Source organism: Mustelus asterias, chromosome 9, assembly GCF_964213995.1.
Source record: "Mustelus asterias chromosome 9, sMusAst1.hap1.1, whole genome shotgun sequence".
Classification (NCBI taxonomy): domain Eukaryota; kingdom Metazoa; phylum Chordata; class Chondrichthyes; order Carcharhiniformes; family Triakidae; genus Mustelus; species Mustelus asterias.
The window spans coordinates 122433401-122457023 of NC_135809.1; positions in this window are offsets into that span (position 1 = coordinate 122433401).

Here is a 23623-nt window from a genome sequence, read left to right on the forward strand (position 1 = left end):
GGAGCTCCAGGGCTGGCAAACTAAGTACAAGCACAGAAGCCTGTGTTTTTGCTAACTGATTTTGAAGAGGGGTTTTAAGTCTGTAAGAGGAATATTGCTTGAGTTGGAACTCATAGGGATAGGTTAGCAGTTAAGAATTGCATCTTGCCATATTTAAGTATTGTTCAATTGTCAAATGTTACGCTAATTAATTTGTTATAGTTGAACTGTGTTGTTAAATAAAGTTTGTTTGAATTAAAGCTTCTCAGTTTGTCAGTTAAATCACACCTGCAGTAAAGCACTCTATTCTCACACTAATGCCAAAATAGCAAATTGTTGGGACTCGTCTGACTTCATAACATACCTTGGGGTTTCTGATCTGTACCCTAACATCATGCACAGTCTGATCGATGCAGGATACACCCAATGTTCTAAGGATAATGGAAACAACTTGACCCTTATAAGAAATGTGAGAAAATAAATTAATTAATTTTCTTGTTCGAATAGTTGGAATTTAAAAACTTGCAACATGAGGTGAGCTACACGATCATTCTTTGTCCCACTTTGCAGTCTAATTATACAAGTCCCCTTGCCTTACCCATTGTAAGTGTGTGGCACAGTGGTTAGCACTGCTGCCTCACAGCACCAGGGACCTGGGTTTGATTCCCGGCTTGGGTCACTGTCTGTGTGGAGTCTGCATGTTCCCTCCCTGTCTGTGTGGGGATGCTCCGGCTTCCTCCCACAGTCTGAAAGATGTGCTGGTTAGGTGCCATGCTAAATTCTCCCTCAGTGTACATGAACAGGTGCTGGAGTGTGGCGACTAAGGGATTTGCACAGTTCATAAGAACGAGGAGCAGGAGTAGGCCATCTGGCCCCTCGAGCCTACTCCACCACTCAATAAGGATCATGGCTGATCTTTTTGTGGACTCAGCTCCACTTACCCGCCCGCTCACCATAACCCTTAATTCCTTTACTGTTCAAAAATTTATCTATCCTCCCTTTAAAAACATTCAATGAGGTAGCCTCAACTGCTTCACTGGGCAGGGAATTCTGCAGATTCACAACCCCTTATGTGAAGAAGCTCTTCCTCAACTCAGTCCTAAATCTGCTCCCCCTTATTTTGAGGCCATGCCCTCTAATTCTAGTTTCACCCACCAGTGGAAACTTCAATGCAGTGTTAATGTAAGCCTACTTGTGACACTGATAAAAAAAAAATTCATATAATGTTACAACTTTCACCATGAAAGCAGATGGGATTTAAACCACTGTTTGCAATGATCAATTCACTGTCAATTCAATGAAAAAATATAAACCAATAAATTACTGCTAGTGATAGCAATAGGCCAGCGCTTAATTTATTTGCATGACATTCCAGTGTCTGCTTGTGGAGCAGGGACATTTAATCATTGAAAACAAATAGGTTAACAGCTGCCTTAGAGCAGCAGACAGAGCAGCGTCACATGAGCATGTTTAATTTTTTCACTAATATTGGCGTCAGTCATTTCTGGATTATAAAGAGACAACAGAAGCAAAGTGGAAAAGCAAAATATGGTGATCGCTGGAAATCTTTAAATAGAAAGAGGAAATGCTGGAAATATTCAGCAGGTCAGGCAGCATCTGTGGAGGGAGAAGCTGAATTAACGGACAGCAAGTAGCAGGGAAATCTGCAGCCGGGCCTACTTAATCGTGGGAGAGGCTGCCTCCAGGGGGGAGGTGGTGCGGTGGTATTATCGCTTGATTCGTAATCCAGAGAGCCAGGGTAATGCTCTGAGGACCCGGGTTTAAATCCCACCATGGCAGATGGTGAAATCTAAATCCAATAAAAAATTGGAATTAAAAGCCTAATGATGACCATGAAACCATTGTTAAAATTGTTGTAAAAACTCATTTGGTTCATTAATGTCCTCCAGGGAAGGAAAAATGCTTACCTACATGTGACTCCAGATCCACAGCAATGTGGTTGACTCTTAAGATGTCCTCAGGGATGGGCAATAAAGGCTGGTCCAGCCAGCGACACCCACGTCCCATGAATGAATAAAAAAAACCATAAATCTCCCAGGGGACAGCAAATGCCCACTATGAAATTGGAGGCAAGAGCAGGCGCATGGGGGAAGCAAGCCCATTCAGTGCAGGCTGTCAATTAGCCTGTTTGATTAGCCAATTAACACCAATTATACCTCATCATCTGGAATTTAATGACTTTCCATGCCTCCACAAGGTCACCAGGCAAACCCTTAACCCTGTCAGGATTGTCTGCTAGAGGGGCTGGGGGTTGTGAGTCTCTCTTTCAAAGGAACTTGGAGCCCCATCAAAGGACCCAGCATTGGACAAAGGAGTGGGCATGGAAAGCCATCCATCTTCTGCTCTCTCTCTTCCAACCTGCCAAGTCCCCTTTCCTGTGACTCCCCTCACTCACCTGTGCCTTTAAGCGACACATTTATGTCTTATTTCTTGTCCTCTCTGCTCCCGGTGATGATGACTGGAATGGAATCCAATTGTCCGCTAGGTCTTGGCAGGTGGGCTTTCTTTCCCAGTATCCTGAATCATGGGGAAGGCCTTAGGCTGGCACTTAATCCTGTTGGATCTCCCCCTTCAGAGTCCAAGTGGATTTCCCAATGGTTTGCCAATTGATGGGATGAACCCAAATTAATTACATTAAATTCCACCCAATATTTCAGGTCGATGACCTATCATCCTTCCATCGGAGTGAAATATTGATTTGAACACTCCCCACATTAAAACAGTCTTGGGTTTTCTGTTTTTCATTATACAACTTGAAATAATATGCTAGTAAATGTTCTTTTCCACTTACAATTACTGTCCACAAACCAGGAACTATTTTTTTAAGTGCTTTCTCCGCAGTACCATATAATCATGTCCTAGCTGACTGATGTGCTGTGGAATGAATTGATGTCTCTGCCCTGAACTCCTTCTCTTTCTCTCTGAGGCACTTCTCTATAAGAATCCAGCGCATTATTTTACTATTCAATGGCAGCTGGAAAACTGCTAAACAGGAAAGTTAAATCCACTCGTGGTCATCACACGATGGATCATAATGAATTCAAAGGCTTGGGATTTTTTTTGACGTTAGATTGATACATCATGGAGGAATGCAGAAATCACATTTATTGTAACACCTGTCACAATCCTTGAATGTCCCAAAGTGCTTCATGGCCAATGACTTACTTTCTGAAATATCATCAATGCCGTAATGTCAGGAACACAACAGTCAACAAGCACACATGAAGGTTCCCCCAAAACAGAAATGAGATGGTTAACCGGTCAATCCATTTCTGTGGTGTTAATCGAGGAATAAATATGAATCATAGAATCCCTACAGTGCAGAAGGAGGTTATTCGGCCCATCAACTCTGCACCGACCACAATTTCACCCAGGCCCTATTCCTGTAACGCCTCATATTTACCCTTCTAATCTCCCTGACATTAGGGTTAATTTACCATGGTCAATCCACTAACCTGCGCATCTTTGGACTGTGGAAGGAAACCCACGCAGACACAGGGAGAACGTGCAAACTCCACACAGACAGTCACCCGAGGCTGGAATTGAATCTGGGTCCCTGGCGCTGTGAGGCAGCAGTGCTAACCACTCTGCCGAGCCAGGAGATTGAAAGAAATCTCTCTGGTGTATTCACAGAATCCCTTGTGTACAAAAAGAGGCCATTTGGCCCATCGAGCCTGCACCGACAATAATCCCACCCCATCCCCAGTAACCCACATATTTACCCTGCTAATCTCCGCAAATCTAGGGTCAATTTAACATGGCCAATCAACCTAACCCGCAGATCTTTGGACTGTGGGAGGAAACTGGAGCACGCGGAGGAAACCTATGCAGAGACGGGGAGAATGTACAAACTCCATGCAGACAGTGACCCAAGCCGAGAATCGAACCTGGCTCCCTGGCAGCAGTGCTAACCACTGTGCCACTGTGCCACTGTGCCACTGTGCCGCCCATGCAGATGGTGCCAGTTTTGGAAAAAGTAGATTTAGCGCATACTTTGAAAGCCTATTATCATTGCTATGCAGATTCAGGAAACAATTCTGTATAAAAATGGCCAGGGTTTTAGGAAGTGTTGGCAGTCCCTCTCACAACTTCGCCCCTGTGACCTTGGAGGCCGTGATCAGAATTTTGGATTCGTTTTTTAAAATTAATGTCACGGGATGTGGGCATTGCTGGCAAGGCCAGTATTTATTGCCCGTCCCTAGTTGCCCCTCAGAAGGTGGTGGTGAGCTGCCTTCTTGCAATAGCTGATGTAGGTACACCCACACTGCTGTGAGGGAGGGAGATCAGGATTTTGACCCAGAACTTCTGGCCCCCATTCGGTGGACTGGCAGCTCTTCAGTCCTGGTGTTGCCGTGGGGAGCCATACCACCCGGGTGTGAGCCCTCCCCTGCCTCCCAACCTGCTCCAGCCAGGGCCATAAAATTCCACTCAATGGATCTGACTCTGGACAATAAAAAGCTGCTTCAGTTGTGAAACATTGCTCCAGGAATTGCACAAGAAGAAACCAGGAGCAGCTGGTGCCTATTCCCAGGAATGTGTGGGGAAGGGTGAATGTGAATCAGTTCCCACTACTCCATGATGAAATGTATTGGAACTTGAATCTAACACTGTTAATGTCTTTAGCTGTTCACATCTGTTCATCCACCTATAAGACAAGAGTGAGTATCTGCATTGTTCGGTATTAAGTTACGCAGTTGTCTGATGTTTGTTTTTGCACCAAACATACATTTTCTTTCAGACAGTGAGCAAATAGCTCTGCTATAGATAATTACAATTGTGATGTTGTGAGCTTCACCCGAGGTAAACTCCAACTCATTCATGACTTTGCCACCTATGTCTGTTGTCATACACCTTTGAGAAATAGCAGCATGATATTGTTTGAAGGAAAGTGTGTCAGAGGGGGTCCAGCCTCAGTTTCACTTCAGCCTGGAGCAGAGCACACACACACGCAAACACCACACACCTACACACACATAGAAAAATAGAAACTAGAAGTAGGCGTAGGCCATTTGGCCCTTCGAGCCTGCTCCGCCATTCATTTTGATCATGGCTGATCATCAAATTCAATATCCTGATCCCCCCTTCCTCCCATTTCCCTTGATCCTTTAGCCCAAGAGCTATATCTAATTTCTTCTTGAAATCAGACAACGTTTTGGCCTCAACTACTTTCTGTGATAATGAATTCCACACATTCACCACCCTCTGGGTGAAGAAATTTCTCCTCATCTCAATTCTAAAAGGTTTATCCCTTATCCTCAAATGAAGACCCCTAGTTCTGGACTCCCCCCACCATCGGGAACATTCTTTCTGAATCTACCCTGTCTAACCCTGTTAGAATTTTATAAGTTTCCATGAGATCCCCTCTCACTCTTCTAAACTCCAAACTTCACCCAGAGGGTGGTGGATGTGTGGAATTCACTACCACAGAATGTAGTTGAAGCCAAAACGTTGTCTGAGTTCAAGAAGAAATTAGATATAGCTCTTGGGGCTAAAGGGATCAAGGGATATTCCTCAAAGGTGTATTACAACAGACTAACCGACTTAGTCTCTCCTCATATAGAAACCCTACAGTGCAGAAGGAGTCCATTCGGCCCATCGAGTCTGCACCGACCACAATCCCACCCAGGCCCTACCCCCACATATTTTACCTGCTAATCCCTCTAACCTACGCATCTCTGGACTCTAAGGGGCAATTTTTAACCTGGCCAATCAACCGAATCCACACATCTTTGGATATGACAGAGCTGCTATCCCAGGAATCAACACACCAGTCCTGTACCCTTATGTAATGATAACTAAACATGAACATGTATTTTAAATTGTTATAGAACATAGAACATAGATCATAGAAAGCCACAGCACAAACAGGCCCTTCGGCCCACAAGTTGCGCCGATCACATCCCCACCTCTAGGCCTATCTATAGCCCTCAATCCCATTAAATCCCATGTACTCATCCAGAAGTCTCTTAAAAGACCCCAACGAGTTTGCCTCCACCACCACCGACGTCAGCCGATTCCACTCACCCACCACCCTCTGAGTGAAAAACTTACCCCTGACATCTCCTCTGTACCTACCCCCCAGCACCTTAAACCTGTGTCCTCTCGTAGCAACCATTTCAGCCCTTGGAAATAGCCTCTGAGAGTCTACCCTATCCAGACCTCTCAACATCTTGTAAACCTCTATCAGGTCACCTCTCATCCTTCGTCTCTCCAGGGAGAAGAGACCAAGCTCCCTCAACCTATCCTCATAAGGCATGCCCCCCAATCCAGGCAACATCCTTGTAAATCTCCTCTGCACCCTTTCAATGGCTTCAACATCTTTCCTGTAATGAGGTGACCAGAACTGCGCGCAGTACTCCAAGTGGGGTCTAACCAGGGTCCTATAAAGCTGCAGCATTATCTCCCGACTCCTAAACTCAATCCCTCGATTAATGAAGGCCAGTACGCCGTACGCCTTCTTGACCGCATCCTCCACCTGCGAGGCCGATTTAAGAGTCCTATGGACCCGGACCCCAAGGTCCTTCTGATCCTCTACACTGCTAAGAATGGTACCCTTCATATTATACTGCTGCTTCATCCCATTGGATCTGCCAAAATGGATCACCACACACTTATCCGGGTTGAAGTCCATCTGCCACTTCTCCGCCCAGTCTTGCATTCTATCTATGTCTCGCTGCAACTTCTGACATCCCTCCAAACTATCCACAACACCACCTACCTTGGTGTCGTCAGCAAACTTACCAACCCATCCCTCCACTTCCTCATCCAGGTCATTTATGAAAATGACAAACAGCAAGGGTCCCAGAACAGATCCCTGGGGCACTCCACTGGTCACTGACCTCCATGCAGAGAAAGACCCCTCCACAGCCACTCTCTGCCTTCTGCAGGCAAGCCAGTTCTGGATCCACAAGGCAACAGCCCCTTGGATCCCATGCCCTCTCACTTTCTCAAGAAGTCTTGCATGGGGGACCTTATCGAACGCCTTGCTGAAGTCCATATAGACCACATCCACCGCTCTTCCTTCGTCAATGTGTTTGGTCACATTTTCAAAGAACTCAACCAGGCTCGTAAGGCACGACCTGCCCTTGACAAAGCCGTGCTGACTACTTTTGATCATACTAAACTTCTCTAGATGATCATAAATCCTGTCTCTCAGGATCCTCTCCATCAACTTACCAACCACTGAGGTTAGACTCACCGGTCGGTAATTTCCCGGGCTGTCCCTGTTCCCTTTCTTGAATATAGGGACCACATCTGCAATCCTCCAATCCTCCGGAACCTCTCCCGTCTCCATCGACGATGCAAAGATCATCGCCAAAGGCTCCGCAATCTCCTCCCTCACCTCCCACAGTAACCTGGGGTACATCCCATCCGGTCCCGGCGACTTACCAACCTTGATGCCATTCAATAGTTCCAACACATCCTCTTTCTTTATGTCCACATGCTCGATCCTTTCTGTCCACCGCAAACCAGCAGTACAACCACCCAGATCCCTTTCCACCGTGAATACCGAGGTAAAGTATTCATTAAGCAGCTCCGCCATTTCTAACGGTTCCGCACAAACTTTTCCCCCTTCACCTTTTAAAGGTCCTATGCCTTCACATCTCATCCTTTTACTCTTGACATATTTGTAGAAAGCCTTGGGATTCTCCTTAATCTTACCCGCCAAGGCCTTCTCATGACCCCTTCTCGCTCTCCTAATTTCCTTCTTAAGCTCCTTCCTACATCCCGTATACTCCTCTAAATCCTTAACACATTGGAAACATAAAAACATAGAAAGAAAGAAACTCAGAGCAGGAGTAGGCCATTCGGCCCTTCAAGCCTGCTCAGCCATTCAATATGATCATGGCTGATCCTCTATCTCAATGCTATATTCCCACTCCCTTCCCGTACCCCTTGATGCCATTAAAATCTAAAATATTATCTATCTCTTTCTTGAATACATTTAATGAGTTGGGCTCCACAGCCCCCTGTGGTAGAGAATTCTACAGGTTCACTACCCTGTGAGTGAAGAAAGTTTTCCTCACCTCAGTCCTACATGACTTACCCAGTATCCTGAGACTGTGTCCCCTAGTTAGAGATTCCTCAATCAGGAAAAATGTCCCCCCTTCATCTGGTCTGTCCAGCCCTGTGAGAGTTTTATATGCTCCAACCCGATCTCCTCTCATCCTCCTAAGCTCTAGTGAATACAGGCCCAGTCGAAGCAATCTCTCCTCATAGGACAGTCCCATTAACCCCAGTATCAGTCCAATGATCCTCTGCTGCACTCACTCTGTGGCAAGTGCATCCTTTCATAAGTAGGGAGACCATACCACACTCCATGTGAGGTCTCACCAAGGCCATGAATAATTGCAGTAAGACATCTCTACTTCTGAACCCAAGTGCTCTTGCAATGAAGGCCAACGTACCATTTGCCCTCCTAATTGCTTGCTGCGCCTGCCTCTCCACTTTCATTGACTTGGGAGAAAGTATCTTTGAAACGGTGAATGTTGTAACATGCCTTTAAGCGATACCGTAATATCACTTTAAGGGAATTGTGATCCAAGTTCAGTTTCACTTTGGCCTGGAGCAGAACACTGGCACACAGCTCTGCAGCCCTGATGTCCTCAAGCATTCTGTCCAGTACATATGATCCTACATTTCAAGAATTAATAAATTAACGTGGTTGCACAATCCTTTATGAGTGGTTGGTGCCTGTATATCATAGAATCATAGAACTTCTACAGTGCAGAAGAGGCCATTTGGCCCATCGAGTCTGCACCGACTCTCTGACAGAGCATCTTACCTAGGCCCTCTACCCCGCTTTATCCCCGTAACCCCACACACTTCCCATAACTAATCCATCTAACCTACACATCTTGGATCAATGATGGGCAATTTAGCATGGCCAATCCACCTAACCTGCACATCTTTGGACTATGGGAGGAAACTGGAGCACCCGGAGGAAACCCACACAGGCACGGGAAGAAGGTGCAGACCCCACACAGACAGACACCGGAGGTCGGAATTGAACCCTGGTCCCCGGACAACACCCTCTTTTGAGTTTTTGCATGCTCTCCATTCTTGCATTAAAGGGTCGCGGGGCTGAATGGCCTCCTCCTCGTTTGACTGAACCATGCAGCATGTGCCAGTATTGTGAAAGAATCCATTTCGACCCACTTCCCCAGCTCTTTCCCCAAGGACCCCTCAAATGTTTCCGTTCAGGAATATGTCAGCTTCCCTGTTGAAAATTTACCATTGAATCTGTTTCCATCCCACCCTTTCAGGCAGCACTTTCCAGCCTTTGCTGCATAACAGAAATCTGACACATGTTGCAAGAAATCTGTGTCATAAGAATCTAGTTTTTCCACAATTACCTCAGACCTTATTAGCAAAAATGCGTTACCAGCACCATTGCAGAACAGACAAAAATGGCCAACTCTGAGGTTAAACTGTTCAAGTTCTTTGTCATTTGCCAGAAAGTATTCTAAAAGCAGCAAAATATTGCCAGAAAATGTCTGAGAGGCCTAGTTAACACATCAAAAACAAGGCTCAAATGTTTTGTGCATCCATTTGCATTAACTATCATCTACACTGCTTCTCTCATATACTGATTACAGAATCCCTACAGTGCAGAAGGAGGCTATTCAGCCCATTGAGTCTGCACTGACTGTGGTCCTGTGACACAGGCCCTCCCCTCCACCCTATTCCCCACAACCCCACGTCTAACTCACCTAACTTTCATACCTTTGGGTGCTGCCAATGCTGCAATTTAGATTGGCTAATCCACCTAACCTTTGGAATGTGGGAGGAAACCCACGCAGACACAGGGAGAACGTGCAGACTCCACGCAGACAGCCACCCGAGGCCGGAATCGAATCCAGGTCCCTGACGCTGAGAGGTAGCAGTGCTAACCACCCCGCCGCCGTGCTGCCCAGTAGAACATGTGCTAATCAGTGTGTGGTGGACCTCAGTTGTGCCTTTGTCCTATATGGACCACCGTTGTGTGTGTTTGTCATACCTGGACACATCCCCTTCCAGTTTGGTTCCTCCCCTCAGCACCTAGTATAAAGGTGGCTGTCTCCTCCCCCTTGTTCAGTCCAGGTCGGTTAATTGTTGGGATCTGCTCCTGATTCTGTTGTGAATAAAAGCCTACACTTATATTGGCATATCGGTAGTCTTTCGCCTTATTGATAGTGCATCACAGTGGAACACAATTAGAACAAAATAGCTGCCTAACCTAAAAGATCTCTAATTCATGATGTTTTTCACTCAAAAATGGTAATCATTTCAATGGTGCGTGTTACTCAAAGCATATTAAATAGTTATGAATCACACAGAGTACAGAGTCTGGTCTATGATCCAGTTAGGAGGAAATGGCCTCAATTGTGGCTGGCCGCATTCACACTGCAAATATTTGCAATTGGTCAGCACAAAGAAACCTATACTATGAATGCAAATCAGAAAGGCTGATTGGTTAAACGGTAAAAACTTCATTCATAAAGTTTATGCAAGTGATTATGCAAATAGTAAACAGTAAAAGAAAATCCTGAAGCATTTAGTCTTTATTACAGCTGCACATTTCTTCAGCTGATATTGATTTCACTGCCTTATTGTTTCATTAATAACTGCTAGACAGCAAGAAAATGCCTGTGGCTGCTTGACTTCCTCCCATGGTGCTCATAACTCATCGGTGATTGGTTGAGCTGTCTTTCATCTTGCTAAAGCTCTAATCAGCGTTACCGCCTTAGAGGGTGCGCGCGTATTCAATCTGCACACTGAGGATCCAGTATGTGGCTGGCTGAATTTATTGGCACCAGCTACTGATATCAGATGAAGGCGTTGAGGCATGATAACTATGGGAAAGACAAGGGAACAGCTGGAACAGCTGGTTTACAAGGAAAGTCTGCAACAAACGACAACAAATTTACTCTAGTAGAAGTGAATTTGTTTTACGGATCATACCACCATATGGTTTCCATTTCCATCTGGTTTCTCCGCAATGTTAACCATTTCACTGTTGAAGGATGCATGGCACAAAGTGGAACTTAGGCATTTTCTTCAGAACACCTTCACTCCACAATTACACCAGGTACAATCCAGGCCCATTTCTGGTCCTGAGATCAATTCCCGTGAGTTATGTCGGAAAAGAAGTCAAATGGCATTTTGAAAGTCAACAAGGAATTTGCATTCATGCACGATCTTTGAAACATCCCCAGGCAACTCACAGGAACATCATCAGTCAAAACCGACACTGAGCCAAGCAAGAGGACGTTAGGAAAGGATGTAAGAACATTCCAAACTGTTCCAAACCCACGATCACTTCCATCTAGGAGGACAAGGGTAGCGGATACATGGGAACACCACCACCTTAAAGTTCCTTTCCAAGCCACTCATCATCCTGATTTGATAAGTAGTCTCACAACACCAGGTTAAAATCCAACAGGTTTATTTGGTAGCACGAGTTTTCGGAGCACCGCCCCTTCATCAGGTGAGAGCGGCGCTCTGAAAGCTCGTGCTACCACATAAACCTGTTGGACTTTAACCTGGTGTTGTGAGACTACTTACTGTGCCTACCCCAGTCCAACGCCGGCAACTCCACATCATCCTGACTTGGAAATATATTGCCGTTCCTTCGCAGTAGCTGGATCAAAATCCTGGAATTCCCTCTCTAACGGCATTATGGGTTAAACCACAGCACGTGGATTGCAGCAATTCAAGAAGGCAGCTCACCACCATCTTCTCAAGGGCAACTAGGGATGAGTAATAAATGCTGGCCTAGCCAGCGACGCCCATGTCCCACAGATAAATAAAAACAAATAAGAACTAGGAGCAGGAGTAGGCAATCCAGCCCCTCGAGCCTGCTCCACCATTTAATACGATTGTGGCTAGTCTCATCTCAGCCTCAACTCCACTTTCTTGCCTGTTCTCCATAACCCTTCAACCCCCGACTAATTAAAACTCTGTCTATCTCCTCCTTAAATTTACTCAATGTCCCAGCACCCACTGCACTCTAGGGTAGTAAATTCCACAGAATCACAACCCCTTGAGAGAAGTAATTTTTCCTCATCTCTGTTTTAAATTTGCTACCCCTTATCCTAAAACTATGACCCCACAAGCGGAAGTATCCTCTCTACGTCCACTTTGTCAGTCCCCTTAATTATCATATATACCTCAATTAGGTTTCCTCTCATTTTCCTCAACTCTTGAGGGTAATAAACTTTTATTCAGGTTTTGCAATGTCCCATTGTTCAGAACATTTTTAAACAGGCACTCAGAGTAAGTAAAATAATCACCTCTCAATTGACAAGATTATCATTTATCAAATGAAAGGACCTTTTCAATATTTCTCTACCTCATTCAAAAAAGTCAACCATTATCATTTGAACAATCACTGTAATTAAGTTGCTTAAATTGACGGATGAATATCATTCTGTGATTTCAAGAAGAAATTAGATATAGTTCTTGGGGCCAAAGGGATCAAGGGATATTGCAGGGGGGTGGGGGGAGGGGGGGGGGCGGCGGAGAGGGGATCAGGATATTGAATGTGATGATCAGCCACGATCAAAATGGGGCAACACTGTGGCACAGTGGTTAGCACTGCTGCCTCACAGCGCCAGGGACCCGGGTTCAATTCTTGGCTTGGGTCCCTGTCTGTGTGGAGTTTGCACGTTCCCCCAGTGTCTGCGTGGGTTTCCTCCCATAGTCTGAAAGAAGTGCAGGTTAGGTGCTTTGGCCAAGCTAAATTCTCTCTCAGTGTACCCGAACAGGCGCCGGAGTGTGGTGACTAGGGGATTTTCACAGTAACTTTATTGTGACACAAATAAGCTAAACAAAATAAATAAACTAAATGGATGATGGAGCAGGCTCCGATGATCTACTCCTGCTTCTAGTTTCTATGTAATATTGGTTTTTTGATACTTGTTCAGACTATTCAGATTAAGACAGGCACATAGAATCATAGAATCCTACAGTGCAGAGAGAGGCCATTTGGCCCAGCGAGTCTGCACCGACCACAATCCCACCCAGGCCCTATCCCCATTACCCCATGTATTTAAGCTAGCTGGTCCCCCTGACACTAAGGGGCAATTTAGCATGGCCAATCCACCCTAACCCGCTCATCTTTGGAGTGTGGGAGGAAACTGGAGTACCCGGAAAGAACCCACGCAGACACAGGGAGAACGTGCAAACTCAACACAGACAGTGACCCAAGTCGGGAATCAAACCTGGGTCCCTGCTGCTGTGAGGCAGCAGTGCTAACCACTGTGCCACCGTGCTGCCCCATAACTAACGTTCTGTGACCTATAGCACAGTAAACAATTTTGATTATTGTCACTGTTTGAGCCAAAAGTCATTTAAGGATGCCACCTCAGAGAGGTTTGGCCACAAACATGAGTTTTATTTTGTTGGAAAGAACTGATTGCATTTACAGGCAAAGTTACCCAGAGATCATCAAAACATATTTCACTGCATCAGTTGCTTTTGGGAGAGCGTTGGTGGCTACATTTTCATTTGTTCCAGCTGACAAGTGTCGACCACATGCTCCTGCAGTGAAGTGCTATGCACTGGAATAATGTTAGCAAAAAATATATATTCACAGAATGGATCCTTTTGGGCAGAGGAGGGGAAACTGTTAACAGTTTATTGTGAATATTTTCTTTCAAAGGCAAGATAAAGCCTGCTTAGATGTCAGACTTCAGGACGACATTGCTCAAACAGTCCCCTGCACTGGTTTGAATAACCAAAGCAGACAGCACACCACAAGTTCCTACGAAGATCTTCATTCAAAGCAGTTGGAACAGTTTGTATGAGCAGTCTTGTTCGACAGCTATTGTTACCACTTGGAAAGCAACACCTCTGATTTGCCATCATAATGGGGGGGGAGAAAGAAAGCACAGGCAACATATACCAATCATTTGAGGCAAGAGTAGTACAAATGATTGGGATGGCCCAAGTGGATAGGATGACTAGCATCAGCCAATTACCTCATTGATTCGAGTTGTTTTCTTGTTCACATGAACTGAAATGAACACATTCTTTTCACAAGCATCCACTCCCTCCACCACCGACGCTCAGTAGCAGCAGTGTGAACCAGCTTTGACTTTGAACCAGCTTTGACAAAGGGTCGTCTGGACTCGAAACGTCAGCTCTTTTCTCTCCTTACAGATGCTGCCAGACCTGCTGAGATTTTCCAGCATTTTCTTTTTGGAACCATCTACAAGATGCACTGCAGCAATTCACCAAGGATCCTTAGACAGCACCTTCCAAACCCACAACCACTTTTTTCTTGCACGCTTCACAGACAAAAACATACCATTTATATAGTACATGGGGAAGAAGGAAAAGAAAGGATGCTGAACATAGTGTTGCAGTTACAGATAGGGTAAAGAGAAAGATTTGTCAAAGTGGATAATGATGTAGTTGATTCTGAGACCAGGGTCCTGAATCTCAATACAGTTATCCATGATGGTATGAGGCATGAATTGGCCATGATGGACTGGGAAACATTACTGAAAGGAAAGACAGTGGACAGGCCATGGCAGGCATTTAAAGAACAAATAGGTGAACTCCAGAAGTTGTTTATTCCTGTTTGGCACAAGAGTGGTGAGGGAATTGTGGCCGAACCATGACTTACAAGGGAAATTAGAGATAGTATCAGATTCAAGGAAGAAGCATACAAATTTTCAAGACAAAGCAATAGGCCTGAGGACTGGGAGCAGTTTAAAATTCAGCAAAGGGGAACCAAGGGATTGATTAAGAAGGGAAAAATAGAGTATGAAAGTAAGCTAGCGGGGAACATAAAAACTGACTGTAAAAGTTTCTATAGATATGTAAAGAGAAAAAGATTGACAAAAACAAATGTAGGCTCCTTACAGTCAGAAATGGGAGAATTCAACGGGGAATAAAGAAACGGCTGAGGAATTAAATTTGTACTTGGCTTCAGTCTTCACAAAGGAAGACATGAATAATGTACCAGAATTGCTGAGAGAAACATGTTTTAGTGAGGAACTGAAGAAAATCAGCATTAGTAGAGAAATGGTTTCGGGGAAATTGTTGCGTTTGAAGGTGGATATATCTCCAGGTTCTGATAATCTTCATCCCAGAGTACTTAAGGAAGTGGCCTTGGAAATAATAGATCCATTAGTGGTAATTTTCCAAAATGATTTGAACTCTGGAATAGTGCCTACAGATTGGAGGGTAGCTAATGAAAGTTCGCTAATCAAGAAGTGATAGAGAGAAAACTATAGACCAGTGAGCCTAACGTCGGTACTGGGAAAGTTGCTAGAGTCCATTATCAAGGATTTCTAACTCGGCATTTGGAAGGCAGTGGTATAATCAGACAAAGTCAGCATGGATTTACAAAAGGGAAACCATGTTTGACGAATCTATTGGAATTCTTTGAGGATGTAACCAGTAGAGTTGACCGAGGAGAACCAGTGGATGTGGTTTACTTAGACTTTCAGAAGGCTTTCGACAAGCTCTCACATAACAGACTACTAAGTAAAGTTAAAGCACATGGGATTGCAGGTAATGTCTTGAGATGGATAGAAAGCTGGTTAGCAGATGGGAAGCAAAGAGTTGGCATAAATGGGTCTTTTTCTGATTGGCAGTCAGTGACTAGTGGGGTTCCGCAGGGATCTGTGTTCCCCCAACTGTTCACATTGTATATTAATGATTTGGAAGAGGGAGCTGAATGTATTATCTGGGCGGCATGTTGGCACAGTGGTTAGCACTAGTGCCTCACAGCTCCAGGGACCTGGGTTCGATTCCCGGCTTGGGTCACTGTCCGTGTGGAGTTTGCATGTTCTCCCCATGTCTGCGTGGGTTTCCTCCACGTGCTCCGGTTTCCTCCCACAGTCCAAAGATGTGCGGGTTAGGTTGATTGGCCATGCTAAAATTGACCCTAGTGTCAGGAGGATTAGCAGGGTATATGTGTGGGGTTATGGGAACAGGGCCTGGATGGGATTGTGGTCGGTATAGACTCAATGGGCCGAATGGCCTCTTTCTGTACTGTAGGGATTCTATAATTTTATAATCTCCAAATTTGCAGATGATACAAAGTTGGGTGGGAGGGTGAGCAGTGAGGGGGGTTCAGAGATTCTTCAATGTGATTTGGACAGGCTGAGTGTGTGGGCATCTGCATGGCAGATGCAGCATAAAGTAAGTGCACAGGGACAGCAGGCAGTAAAGAAAGCAAATGGTATGTTGGCCTTCATAGCGAGAGGATTTGAGTATAGGGATAGGGATGTTTTGCTGCAATTGTATAGGGCGTTGGTGAGGCCACATCTGGAGTATTGTGTGCAGTTTTGGAGTCCTTGTCTGAGGAAGGATGTCCTTGCTATGGAGGGAGTGCAGCGAAGGTTTACCAGGCTGATTCTTGGGATGGCAAGTCTGTCATATGCGGAGAGATTAAGTTGGTTAGGATTATATTCACTGGGGTTTAGAAGAGTGGGAGGGGATTTCTTAGAGACTTATAAAATTATAACAGGGTTAGACAGGGTAGATTCAGAAAGAATGTTCCCGATGGTGGGGGAGTCCAGAACTAGGGGTCACAGTATGAAGATAAAGGGAAACCCTTTTAGAACTGAGGTGAGGAGAAATTTCTTCACCCAGAGGGTGGTGAATGTGTGGAATTCACTACCACAGAATGTAGTTGAGGCCAAAACGTTGTGTGATTTCAAGAAGAAATGAGATATAGTGCTTGGGGCTAAAGGGACCAAGGGATATGGGGGGAAGGAGGGGTCAGAATTTGAATTCGATGATCAACCATGATCAAAATGAATGGTGAAGCAGGCTCGAAGGGCCGAATGGCCTACTCCTGTTTCTATTTTCTATGTTTCTATGTTTCTACCAGCTTAAAATATAATAAGTCCATTCAGAAGTCTGATGGCACGTGTTGGTATGTGTTCTCAGACTTTTCTATCTTATTCCTGACGGAAGAAGGTGAAAGAGAGTATGCCCAGGGCACATGGGGGCCTTGATTATGCTGGCTGCTTTCCTGAGGGGGGGGAACTGTCCCAACGTCTACGTGGCGCGGGGGGAATGGGAGTGGGGGCGGAAGAAAGGAAACGCCCCGGAGCCTGTGTAGCGGGGTGAACGCCCCGGGGCCTGTGTAGCGGGGTGAACGCCCCGGGGCCTGTGTAGCGGGGTGAACGCCCCGGGGCCTGTGTAGCGGGGCGAACGCCCCGAGGCCTGTGTAGCGGGGCGAACGCCCCGAGGCCTGTGTAGCGGGGCGAACGCCCCGAGGCCTGTGTAGCGGGGCGAACACCCTGGAGCCTGTGTAGCGGGGCGAACGCCCCGGGGCCTGTGTAGTGGGGTGAACGCCCCGGGGCCTGTGTAGTGGGGTGAACGCCCCGGGGCCTGTGTAGTGGGGCGAACGCCCCAAGGCCTGTGTAGCAGGGCGAACGCCCTGGGGCCTGTGTAGTGGGGTGAACGCCCCGGGGCCTGTGTAGTGGGGTGAACGCCCCGGGGCCTGTGTAGTGGGGTGAACGCCCCGGGGCCTGTGTCGCGGGGCGAACGCCCCGGGGCCTGTGTCGCGGGGCGAACGCCCCGGGGCCTGTGTAGTGGGGTGAATGCCCCGGGGCCTGTGTCGCGGGGCGAACGCCCCGGGGCCTGTGTCGCGGGGCGAACGCCCCGGGGCCTGTGTAGTGGGGCGAACGCCCCGGGGCCTGTGTAGTGGGGCGAACGCCCCGGGGCCTGTGTAGTGGGGTGAACGCCCCGGGGCCTGTGTCGCGGGGCGAACGCCCCGGGGCCTGTGTAGTGGGGTGAACGCCCCGGGGCCTGTGTAGTGGGGCGAACGCCCCGGGGCCTGTGTAGTGGGGTGAACGCCCCGGGGCCTGTGTAGTGGGGCGAACGCCCCGGGGCCTGTGTAGTGGGGTGAACGCCCTGGGGCCTGTGTCGCGGGGCGAACGCCCCGGGGCCTGTGTCGCGGGGCGAACGCCCCGGGGCCTGTGTCGCGGCGCTCCAACAAACTACAAGTGTCAATAGATGGGAGGCTGGTTTGCGTGATGGACTGGGCTACGTTCACAACCCTTTGTAGTTTTTTGCAGTCTTGGTTAGAGCTGGAGTCGTACCAAGCTATGATGCACCTGGAAAGCACACTTTCTATGGTGCACCTGTAAAGGTTGGTCAGAGTCGTAGTGGACATGCTGAATTTCCTTAACCTCCTGCCAAAGTAGAGGCATTAGTGGGCTTTCTTCACTGTAGTGTCAGCGTGGAGGGACCAGGACAGTTTGTTAGTGATCAGGACACCGAGAAACCTGAAGCTCTCGACCATTTCCACTTTATCACTGTTATATTACATAATTAAACATTTACCCATAGGACTACATTTTTTTAGGTCATCTGCTTGTGACTGGTTTTGCATATCATCAGATTCTCTGTCGAATATATTGATAAGAAATAAGGCCATGTCTATTCAGTTTAATATATTAAAATGGTGATAATCAAGAATAAATCAATGACAAAACTGAGTATTGTCGACATCTATGTGGAGACACAGACAATGGAGTTTAAAGATGCTTGATGGTGAGGGTGATTCGCCCATCCCACTGTGCTGATTTTTTAGCTCAGTGGGCCGAGGGAATCGCATAGGGGTGCTGCACGGGATTCGGGCGAGCGTTCGCGCCCCGATAGCGTCTCCCAGCGCCAAATTTCCAGTGTGGTCCGCTCCCTGTGGGGAGGCAGGGCTCGCATTCAAATTATATTTTAAATATCATTTAAATGCTATTCACGGGCCTGGGACTGACTTCTCCGGGTCCAGTGGCCTCTCCCATCCCACCAGAATGTTTCACCTCTGCGGGACTGAGAGTAGCTCCCCACCTTTGGGGAGCTGGCAGCCTGACCCCGTTGGAGTGAAGGGGGTCAATCGGGGCCCCCAGGGGGTCGAGTGGTTGGGGGGGGGGGGGGTAGTGTCCCCTGGGCATGGGTACACTGGCTGCGCCAGCCTGTGCTCCCTGGCACTACCCAAAGGGGCAAAGTGCCCATGCCCAGGGGCACCTTGGCGCTGTCCACCGGGCATGGGACAATTGCAAGGGGGTGGGACATACGGGGGGGGGGGGCGGGCCTAGGGGATGATTGGTGGGGGTGAGGGGGTCCCACTACCACTCTACATTGGATTTGATGGGGGCAGGAGGAAGGCCAACAATCGTATTGGACTGGGGTGAGGGCGGGGCGGCGGGGGGGTGGTGGGTGGTGGGTGAGGGCGGGGGGGGGTGCGTGGGTGAAGGCAGGGGGTGGGTTCTCCCAGTGGTGGGGGAATGTCTGCCTGTGGGGGCGCCTGCACTACGGGGGGGGGGTGGGGGGGGGGGGGGGTGGAAGGGGATTGGCACTGTGCGTGGGGGCAGGGTGCTGGGGATCGGGGCGGTTCGGGACGGGGAGGGGTGGGCCGAGGAATTGCTGGGGGGGGCTATGATCAGGCTGTGGGGGGTTCGGGGGGCAGAACTGCGGGGGCCTGGGCTGGCCAGCAAATGGGAGACTGACAGTTTGGGGCCACTGCACATTCGCAGAGACCCGCTGGTTTCAGCCTCCCAGGTGGGAATAGGCTCCCTGAAATCTAATGATACTCACACTAGTGGCCTCTGCAGTGCACAGAGTGTGGGAGATTCTAGTCTGAACTCCCACTAAAAAAAAAACAGCATGAATTACTCCAGTTTTCCCGCGAATTCGACACTTCGAATTTTTTTGGGAGAATTCCACCTGAGCTCTGCTGATAACTGGCATTCAATAAGACTCACACCCGTAACAAGATGAAGATGTCATGAGAAAGACTGGAAGCAAAATAATTAAGGGCAATATTTAGGCAAATCATAATCATAGAATCGAAGCAAATTATGGTACACTGTATTGATACTTGCCTTATAGCTACGCTGCAATCTTCATTGCTTAGCCTCCTGGTTTGATCATCAGATAAAGAACCCAGTGTTAAGGCAGAGGGACAGATATGTTTGCTCAAACAGGTAGCCAGCCTATATGGACATAGGGTTGCATTAATTACAGATTTATACAATTCAACTGTCAGAAATTGTAATCATTTTTTTCTGTTGCCTCGTTTTCCTTCAGTTTCTTGGCAGGCCACTTAATGCAATCTCAGAGAGTTTCACATGTGATGTAATAAAGTAATCTCCCAACAATTTGGCCGTATATGTGGAAGAAATGAGAGGGCATATTGTAAGATTCATCCATTAACATTTTTAAATTATGCATGTAATCAGATTTAATTCAAATACTTGAACAATCCTTTCTCTTAAAGGAATATACTGTGGTCGCTATTATCCTGCGGGATTTACAGTAGCAATTTTCCAGGAAAATGAATGCAAGGTTTGACCATTTCAGTTTTGGACAGTTTTGGAGGCTACAGGGTATGTTTCCTCATGTTAGACAAATGGGAAGTTGACTGTAAGAAAGCATTAAGCTGCACATTTTTGAAACTGTGAATATAATTCAGTGGACAAAGGTGTAAAGTCAGCAACAACATTGCAGTTACAAGAGAAAGCTACATTACTGGGGTCCGAGTGATCGAGTCAAGCCTTCGAATGAGAACTCCAAATTTGGCTTAAACTAAGGATAAAAGCAAAATACTGCGGATCCTGAAATCTGAAACCAGTCTGAGTCCACAAAGGGCCATCTGACTCAAAACGTCAGTTCTTTTCTCTCCTTACAGATGCTGCCAAGCCTGCTGAGATTTTCCTGCATTTTCTCTTTTGGCTTACACTCACCTGCCTTTACTGGGGCACAGTGGTTAGCACTGCTGCCTCACAGGGCCAGGGACCTGGGTTCGATTCCCAGCTTGGGTCACTGTCTGTGCGGAATCTGCATGTTCTCCCCATTTCTGTGTGGGTTTCCTCCAGGTTCTCTGGTTTCCTCCCACGGTCAAAAAGACATGCTGGTTAGGTGCTTTGGCCATGCCAAATTCTCCCTCAGTGTTACCCGAACAGGCGCCAGACTGTGGCGACTAAGGGATTTTCATAGTAACTTTATTACATTAATGTTAATGTTAATGTAAGCCTACTTGTGACTAATAAATAAACTTAAAACAGTGTGGGTCTTGCCATTCTGACCTGGGATTCGGTGTATGGAAGCAAAATAGTCTTTGTTGGGATGGAGGAAATGGCAAGAAATGTTGAGGGTGGAACAATTTCAATAGGCCTCAGCTTACATGGGGGTGAGAGAGAGGGAGGAAGTGCTCGTCATTCCAGATCACTATTCAGGAGCCCTTGCTTAAAACACACAGACATGACCATCTGATGGTGACAGGATTAGGTTAGGCTCCTAAAGCCAAATAATCTACTTACACTTATTGGGTAGGATTTTCCACTCCCGCTGCAGCGTGTTTCGCACTAGCAGAGGGACCTGCCATTGACCATGTGATCTCCTGGTCCCCCTGCTGTCAACAGGGTTTTCCATTGTATGGAATCCCCACTGCCATAGAATCCACAGCCAGTGGGTTTGTCTTTGGCGGGAGCAGAACATCCTGCTGGCAGGAACAGCTGGAAAGTTCCAGCCATTATCTTGGATCCTGTGACTGACCTAAATAAGGCCCTTGTGTATAGCATGGCGGTGGGGGGGGGGGGGGGGGGGGGGGGGGGGAGGGAGGGGGAGGGGGGGCGGGGGGCACCCACTCCCTCATAAATAATTTCCTCTGCTGACGAAACATAACTGGTTCGAGGGTGCGTTGAGATGACAACAACTTGGTTTGTTGTAATATGCCTTGAAGAGATAGTAGCACTTCATCACTCGAAAGGCAGTGTGGCATATCCAGTCTCAGTTACACTTTGACCTGTAAGCAGAAAACAGCACTCACAGCTCTGCTGCTGCTGTCATCAAGTTTTCAATCCATTCATATATATTCTCATGTGTCCAGTCTCAATAAATGAACCCGTGGCATGTTTTCTCAGTCTCTTACGCATGATTAGTAATATCATTTTCAAAAAATGACATGGACAAGTCTCTCATTGTAGGAGGGCGTTTCCATTTTCTCTGATATTTTGGCTCTCTTGAGAGATTTGATGACTGCTGGTGTACTGTAGGGTGTTAGGGTGGGGAGTGCCTGGTTGGGGGGAGGGGGATGGGGGTGTGGGTGGAATTAGAGGGGTATAACGATGCATAGGAAGGGTTTAGTCATGACGTTCTAGGATTTATGGGGGCTGGTCTATTACCTGCCTGTCCATTTATATATGTATACATTAGTAGATAATAATAGGAGGGATCTTTACAGAGAAATAAGTGACTGTGGGAAAAAATGAGTAAAATCATAAACTTGAAATAAAGTGCGTGAATGTCTTTGAGGGGACAGACATGGGGAAAAGTACTGAAGTGAGATATTTCAGTTATTTGGAGAGCCTAGACAGGTTTGGCAGGTCTGCCAGCATGGTGGTAGCATCCCTACATCTGGGCCAGAAACTCCTGGTTCAAATCTCACTTCAGGACTTGATGGCCATGGGAGGTGTGTTCATAGCATGGCCAAACAGGTTGATAATCAGCATGCAAATCCTTCCAATATGTCTGAGAGTAGTCATTAAGAGTGGGAGAGTTTCCTGGTCAGCCACACTGCAGAAGGCAATGGCGGCACGGTGGCACAGTGGTTAGCACTGCTGCCTCACAGTGGCAGGGATCCAGGTTTGATTCCCGTCTTGCGTCACTGTCTGCGTAGAGTTTGCACGTTCTCCCCGTGTCTGCATGGGTTTCCTTCGGGTGCTCCAGTTTCCTCCCACAGTCCGAAAGACGTGCTGGTTAGGTGCATTGGCCATGCTAAATTCTGGACAGGTGCTGGAGTGTGGCATCGAGGAGATTTTCACAGTAACTTCATGACAGTTTGAATGTAAGCCTATCTATGACTAATAAATAAACTTTAAAAATCCCCTGCAGTATTTTGCCAAGCATAATCATGGACCAATCCAATGGAAGTCCATGACCGCCAACGCTCTCTTAGGGAAGGGTATCTGAAGGAGGGGAGAGGTTGGGATGTGTGCAGAAATATCTGGAATTAAAAATCTAATGATGACCGTGAAAGCATTGTCGTCTGTCAGAAAAACCCATCTGGTTCACTCATGTCCTTTTGGGAAAGAAATCCACCATTCTTACCTGGTCTGGCCTACATGTGACTCCAGACCCACAGCAATGTGGTTGACTCTCAACAGCCCTGCCTGAAATGGCCTCGCAAGTGTGTTATATTCTGCACTTGTTGGATAAAAGAATGTGAATTGATAGCACATGGGGTTGGGTGGAAAAAAACAACTCGGGTTTATTGAATAGCTTTTGATTCTACTGAGGCTTGATCTAGATTAAAGCAGAAACCCACAAAGCAGCCGATGAAGTCACAAACTATACATGTAACTGGACTCTTCAAGTGACAGCGCACTAACACAAGAACAGCCCCAAATATTTTGATTTGATTTGATTGATTATTGTCACATGTATTAGTATATGGTGAAAAGTATAGGCCTGTAACTTCCAGCCCGAAATGCTGGGTTATTGATAAAGCGCCGCACATGCGTGTGGGGCATCACGGAAGATCCAGCGCATGCACATGTGTGCTGAAAGAACGTCATATTTAAAAGCAAATTACTGCGGATGCGGGAATCTGAAACCAAAAGAGAAAATGCTGGAAAATCTCAGCAGGTCTGGCAGCATCTGTAAAGAGAGA